Raw genomic sequence first — 6,243 nt, forward strand, 5'->3', positions numbered from 1 at the left:
AGCCTCATCTCCTATCAGGCCTTCCCTTGTGCCAGTGATCCAGCAAACCACTAGGCACTCCCTGCACATCCCATCCAGCTTCCCACCTCTGCTTAGAATGCCATTCCTCACCACCGTCTCCTATCCTTAATCTCAGACAACTCCTATTTACACTTCAAAACCCCAACTCAAGTGTCCTCCAGGAAGCCTTCCCAGAGTTCACTAGGGAGCAAAGCTTCCCCAGTAGTGTATAAGTTCCCATTTACTCCATGAACTGTAATTATTGGTTTTCACATATATCCTCCCTCCCCCACCACACTGGGTGCATGTTGAGGGAAGGAATTGTACTAGAGTCATTCTGAAATCCCTTGTGTTTAGCACAGAGCTCTCAATAAATGTTTGTTGAGAGTATAACTGAATAAATAAAATAAATAGATCCACTCTAGCCAGCCACCACGTCTTCCCCTCTCCTCCCCTGCCCTCCCCATCCTGTCCTGCCTTCCCCATCTTCCCCTCTCTTCTCTTTTCTCATGTTGTGCTCAGCCCCTCCAGGGCGGAACCCTCACTTCCCGCATCACTCAATGCAGAGGCTGCTTCCCCCTCCCCTTGGCCCCCTGGCCCCAGCCCAGATCTTCCAGCCCATCCATCTACGTGACTAATAAACAGAACAAACTGTGCTCCTTTTCCAGGGAATGCACTGCCTTAAACTGCTCTGAAAAGCACAACACCTGTTCACATATAAATTAAAATTATAATTAGGTGGTGAGAGTACATAATTAAAATAACATGTTCCAGCTCCCTCGTTTACTGCTGCTACTGGCTGTCAGGATCAAGTGAACCAGTTCTCCAGAGTAGAGTGATCACTCTTGTCTCTGAACACATCGTGCTTCCCTTCCCGGTGTCTCTTCTGTCACCCGAAGCAGATTCCCTAGGCTGCGCTAGCCAACCTGAGTGAGAAGGGTTTCCTGTCACTCGTTGAGTCCTTACACACTCCCTGTGCCATATTATATGCAGTTCATGTCACATGTCAGACCTCCACGCCTTTGTATANAATGCACTGCCTTAAACTGCTCTGAAAAGCACAACACCTGTTCACATATAAATTAAAATTATAATTAGGTGGTGAGAGTACATAATTAAAATAACATGTTCCAGCTCCCTCGTTTACTGCTGCTACTGGCTGTCAGGATCAAGTGAACCAGTTCTCCAGAGTAGAGTGATCACTCTTGTCTCTGAACACATCGTGCTTCCCTTCCCGGTGTCTCTTCTGTCACACGAAGCAGATTCCCTAGGCTGCGCTAGCCAACCTGAGTGAGAAGGGTTTCCTGTCACTCGTTGAGTCCTTACACACTCCCTGTGCCATATTATATGCAGTTCATGTCACATGTCAGACCTCCACGCCTTTGTATATAGGGTGCTAGCTGCCTAGAATGCCCTTCTCCTATTGTGTGCATAAGAAACTCCTATTCAACCTTCAAAACCCAATTCTATCATCCTTCAAAACCTAATTCTAATTTTCACCTGTGCTGGGTTATAGGGACACAAGAGGGAAAGATGCGGTCCCTACTTCAAGGCACACACAGTTCTGGGCATCACGGTCCCCATGTTCCAGAGAAGTAAACTGAGGCTCCCTGATCCTGCACCATGGCTGGGGGGTTGCAGATGTGGCTGGGTCTGCAGAGGCTTCCATGCCCTTAGCTCCACCTCACTGCAGTGGCTGCAGGGACACGGGCCTGTTAAATCTGCTGCCATTCCCTGGCCAGCCAGTGGCACCAGCAGGTAAATCTGTCAAGCAGCATGTCCCACTAACAAGAACAGAAGGGCGGCTTGGGTGGAGCCATTTACTACTGGATGGTGCTTTGCAGCTGTGCCCCACCAGGTGCTGTGCCCAGAGCCTGCATGCCACACTGCAGTATTTATGAAGTACTGTTTTGGCAGAGCATGAGGGAAATCACTCCTTGCCTTTTTAAAATTAGACTCACTTTGACTTTCGTTGCTGTAATCATTAAAACCTGCATGTGTTTGCTGCTGTCAGCTCCACCAAGCTGATCTGTGGGGAACTGAGGCCTGCCTTGTCCCTGGGCCTCCTTCAGGACACCCACAGTTACCAAGCACCTCCCAGATGCAGGGCACTCTGTGCAGTTATTTTGTAGATGCTGCCTTGGCATTTCCAAAGTGGGTTTTGGGAAGCAGTAATTACACAGGATGGCATTAGGTGCTCTGCCAAAGCAACTGTGTTCAATGGAGCCTGCAAATGCTGCGTTCACAAAAGCTAACGAGCTTCTTGACTGCGGGACCGCTCAGAGCCTTAAATGTGTAACATGCATGGCGATATCTCCAAGAGAAGCATCCAGCTGGGTCACATGGATGCAGCCACAGACTCGGCTTCTCCCATCACATTTCCTAGAACTAGTTGTGCAGAACTCAGGTTGAAACAGGCTGGTACTTCATTTCATCTCTCACCACTATGGAAAGTAGCTACAGCTTTCCCCATCTTAGGAATGATGCCGCAGTCTCATGAGGCCTCTCCCATTCATTGCTGTATCCCCAGCACCCAGCACAGAGACCAACAGGCAGCAGGCCCTCACCACACAGTTGGGAGCTGCATTAAGAGATGTCAAGCGAATGGCACACAGAGGAGAGCTGGGACAGCCCCCTGGAACTACCTGACTCCCAACTCCTTGCACTTCCCATGGCCACTTCTCCCAAGATGACAAGAGGGCAGCTCCCTCAAGGGACTGTGAAAATAAGATGGGACAGGATGTATAGGCACCTAGCTCTGGCCTGGTCCAGACCCAGAGCAAACCCTTAGGGGGGCCTCCCCTACATTCAGCTGATCATGGTGTCTGGGGAGCCTCTCCAGCCAGTGACGGGACAGGAATCCAGGGCTCATGTGAACATCACACTGGTTGATCACAAATGTCGGGTCGGCCCTAATTGGAGACAAGAAGCCGGGGGTGCTCATAGACAGCTCTAGGTTGTCCTCCTAGGAGTGTGATCATTGGTCCAACGCTGTGTCTAAGGAGATGTTTGCATTGTGCTTACATACATGCACACGTGCACATGAAGAAAACACTAATGGGGCTCGGGATGGCAGATGCAGACACTAGAGGTTAGTGTCCACTGTGATCTCTAGCCCTATGCCCAGGCCACGCACACACTGAGGCAACAGAAAGGGTTTGGTAACTGAAAGAACCGTGATACCTCAGAGACAGGAGGGCAGGGAGGGAGGGCCTCCAGGAACACCAGTGTCCCTAAAGCAATGTCACAGCATATTCAGCCCGCTGGCTCCGGGGCTCTTCTAACGCCCAAGCCAGCAGCTGAAGACGAAATCAAAGATGTGTCCACAGCCTGGCCTCTGCACTGTGACAACTGAAGCTGCTTCCCATCCACACTGACTCTACGCCTTCCCGGGCGTGGACCTGCTCCCCCCACCATCCCCTCGGTGCCTGGATCCTTGGGGTGCCCCTGCCCAGCCCTGCTGCAGGGCTGGCTTTCATAACAGTAATTAAGTGCAATGACTGGGTGACAAACCTCATTTGCCAGGAGGCAACATGCAAAGTCATAACCGGGCCTGGCTCCATGGGAGCACAGCAATAAATTGTTTCTGACAGCTAGTTGTTTCGTTTCATGTAAGCGTCACCCATTCTTCTATACACATTCTAGAAAGACTCTCACACAGCCCAGTTGACTGCCTGGACCACTCTATCTGACAGACTCATCAATCAATAATGGATGACCACAAGCCTAGCCACCAAGAATGCAGTCTGTCCCCTGAAAGAGAGGTCCACAACAAGCCAGCCCACCCCTCCAAACTGAGTGTGGGCAGGACAGGACCGGAGGCTGCCTCGGGGGTAGCAGGAATAGGAGCCTCTGATCCATGACCCACGTGCCAAGGAGGCTGTGGCCAGGGCACCCCCCAGGGACACTGTCCTGTAAGGGGCTGGCAGCTCCTAAACACAGCTGCACCCCAGCCACATCACTACAGAAGTCCCTGTCCGAGGCAGACACTGGCCCAGCTTGGAGACTCTCCCTAGAGCTATAAAGGAGACAGGTGCTGCCCTGAACTATGGGATCTCCCCGCCAGTGGAGAGACCCAGGCCTGCCCTGAAACCAGCGTGGTAAGGACAGCAGGGGCCCCTGAGGTAAGCTGTGGAGGCAAAATTGCTCCTGAGGTGGCCAGAGCAGTTACAGTTCCAAATGACCAGCACATCTGCTCATTTACCTTATTCTGCTAACAGCCTTTCTCCTTCCCTTTGGGAACTTTTTCTTCCAAGTCCATGCAGTCTTGGAGAAGAGTGAGGCACATGGCAAAAGAACAAAATTTAGCAGAGCCGCAAAGAGTTCACTCCAAAGCCCAGGATTCAGCCTTTCTGAGCCCTATTTTGGCAAACGCCAGGGTGACCTGGATCCTCGTCCCATACAACTGAAGGAGCCCTGGCTGGCATTCATTTAAGAAGCTTGCTGCTCCCTCCCATGCCAGGGGCCCACCCATCATGAGAACCCCATGAGGATGCCCATCCCAACACCCACAGAGAGTACCTCCCCTGCCCTTGTTTTCCAAGCTCAGACCAACCTTTAAAGTCCAGTACAAAGGGCCTCCCTGCCAGGGACCCTCAAGGCCCCGCTGGCCCCAGGGCCATTCCTACCTCAACTTGCATCTCTGTCCTGCTCCTCTGCTACCTCGTCCAGCATGGCTCTCATCTTCTCCTCTCCCCTTTTTCTCTCCCCTCCATGATGAGTTCCTGGAATGCTGAGGCCAGATCAGAGTCACCCCTGCATTCCTCACAGCGCCCAGCACACAGCAGGTGCCTCGCATGTGCTTGCTGCCCTGATGTGTGTTGGAGATGGGATGGGGNCCCTGTTTTCTTCTCGGAGTTTTACAGTATCGGGTTCTATATTTAAGTCTTTAATCTATTTTGAGTCGATTTGGTGGTTTTTGTTTACACTGTAAAATAATGGCCCAATTCCATTCTTCTGCTTGTGGATATCCAGTTTTTCCAGCACCATTTGTGGAAGAGACCATCCTTCCCCATGTGTATTCTTGGCTCCCTTGTCGAAGATCAGTTGACCATATGTGTGTGGATTATTTCTGGGGTGTCTACTATGTTCCACTACTATGTGTCTCAATAGCAGAAACAAAAAACAAATTTAAAAAAAACTGATAATCCAATTAAAAATCGGCTAAGGACTTCAATACACATTTTTCTAAAGAAGACAAACAGATACATAAAAAGATGTTCAGTATCCCCAATCATCAGGGAAACACAAATCAAAGCCACTGTCAGATATCACCACACACCTGTTAGGGTGGCTATTTATTAAAAAAAAAAAAAAGTGTTGACAAGATTTGTGGAGAAATTGGGACCCTTGTACACTGTTAGTGGGAATGAAAATGGTGCAGCCACTATGGCAAACAATATGGAGGTTCCTCAAAAAATTAAAAATAGAACTACCTTATAACCCAGCAATCCCACTACTGGGTATTTACCCAAAATGATTAAAAGCAGGGTTTTGAAGAGATATTAGCACTCCTATGTTCACTGCAGAATTATTCACAATAGCCAAGATGTGGAAACCACCTAAATATCCATCAATTGATGAATGGATAAAGATGTGATAAATCCTTACAATAGGATATTATTCAACCTTAAACAAAGAAGGAAATCCTGCAATATGCAACAACACGGATGAACCTTGAGGACACTATGCTAAATGAAATAAGCCAGTCACACAATGACAAACACTGCATGGTTCCATTTATAGAAAGTATCTAAGACATCGAACTCATAGAAACAGAGAGTGGGATGTAGTTTCCAGGGGCGGGATGGAAGGGGAGTGGGGAGTTGCTATTTAGGGGGTAAAAGCTTCAGTTACACAGGGTGAATAAGATCAATTATACATCATTGTGCCTATAGTTAATTACACTGTCTCGGGCACTTAAAAATCTGTTAAGAGGGTAGTTCTCATGTTAACTATTCTTGCCACAATAAAAAAAAAGATACTAAATAATTTAATAGTGTTTTAGTTGTTTTCCAGGCCCAGCCTCATACCTGCTGTGGCTCCCTTCCCCTGTCTTCTAGCAATGCTTCCAGCACAGCCCTCTCCTGCATGTCTCGCCCAGGAGGTCCCACAGGCATCCCAAACGCCATGGTCTAGAGACTGAACTCGCTGCCTTCCCCTTCTACTCCCAACTTCCCACCCTGAGGATGGCCTCCCCTAAAGGCCTGAGCCCAGACTTGGCCTTCACTCTGACCTCCCCTT

The sequence above is a fragment of the Hipposideros armiger genome, unplaced genomic scaffold (assembly GCF_001890085.2).
Source record: "Hipposideros armiger isolate ML-2016 unplaced genomic scaffold, ASM189008v1 scaffold_319, whole genome shotgun sequence".
NCBI classification, from domain to species: domain Eukaryota; kingdom Metazoa; phylum Chordata; class Mammalia; order Chiroptera; family Hipposideridae; genus Hipposideros; species Hipposideros armiger.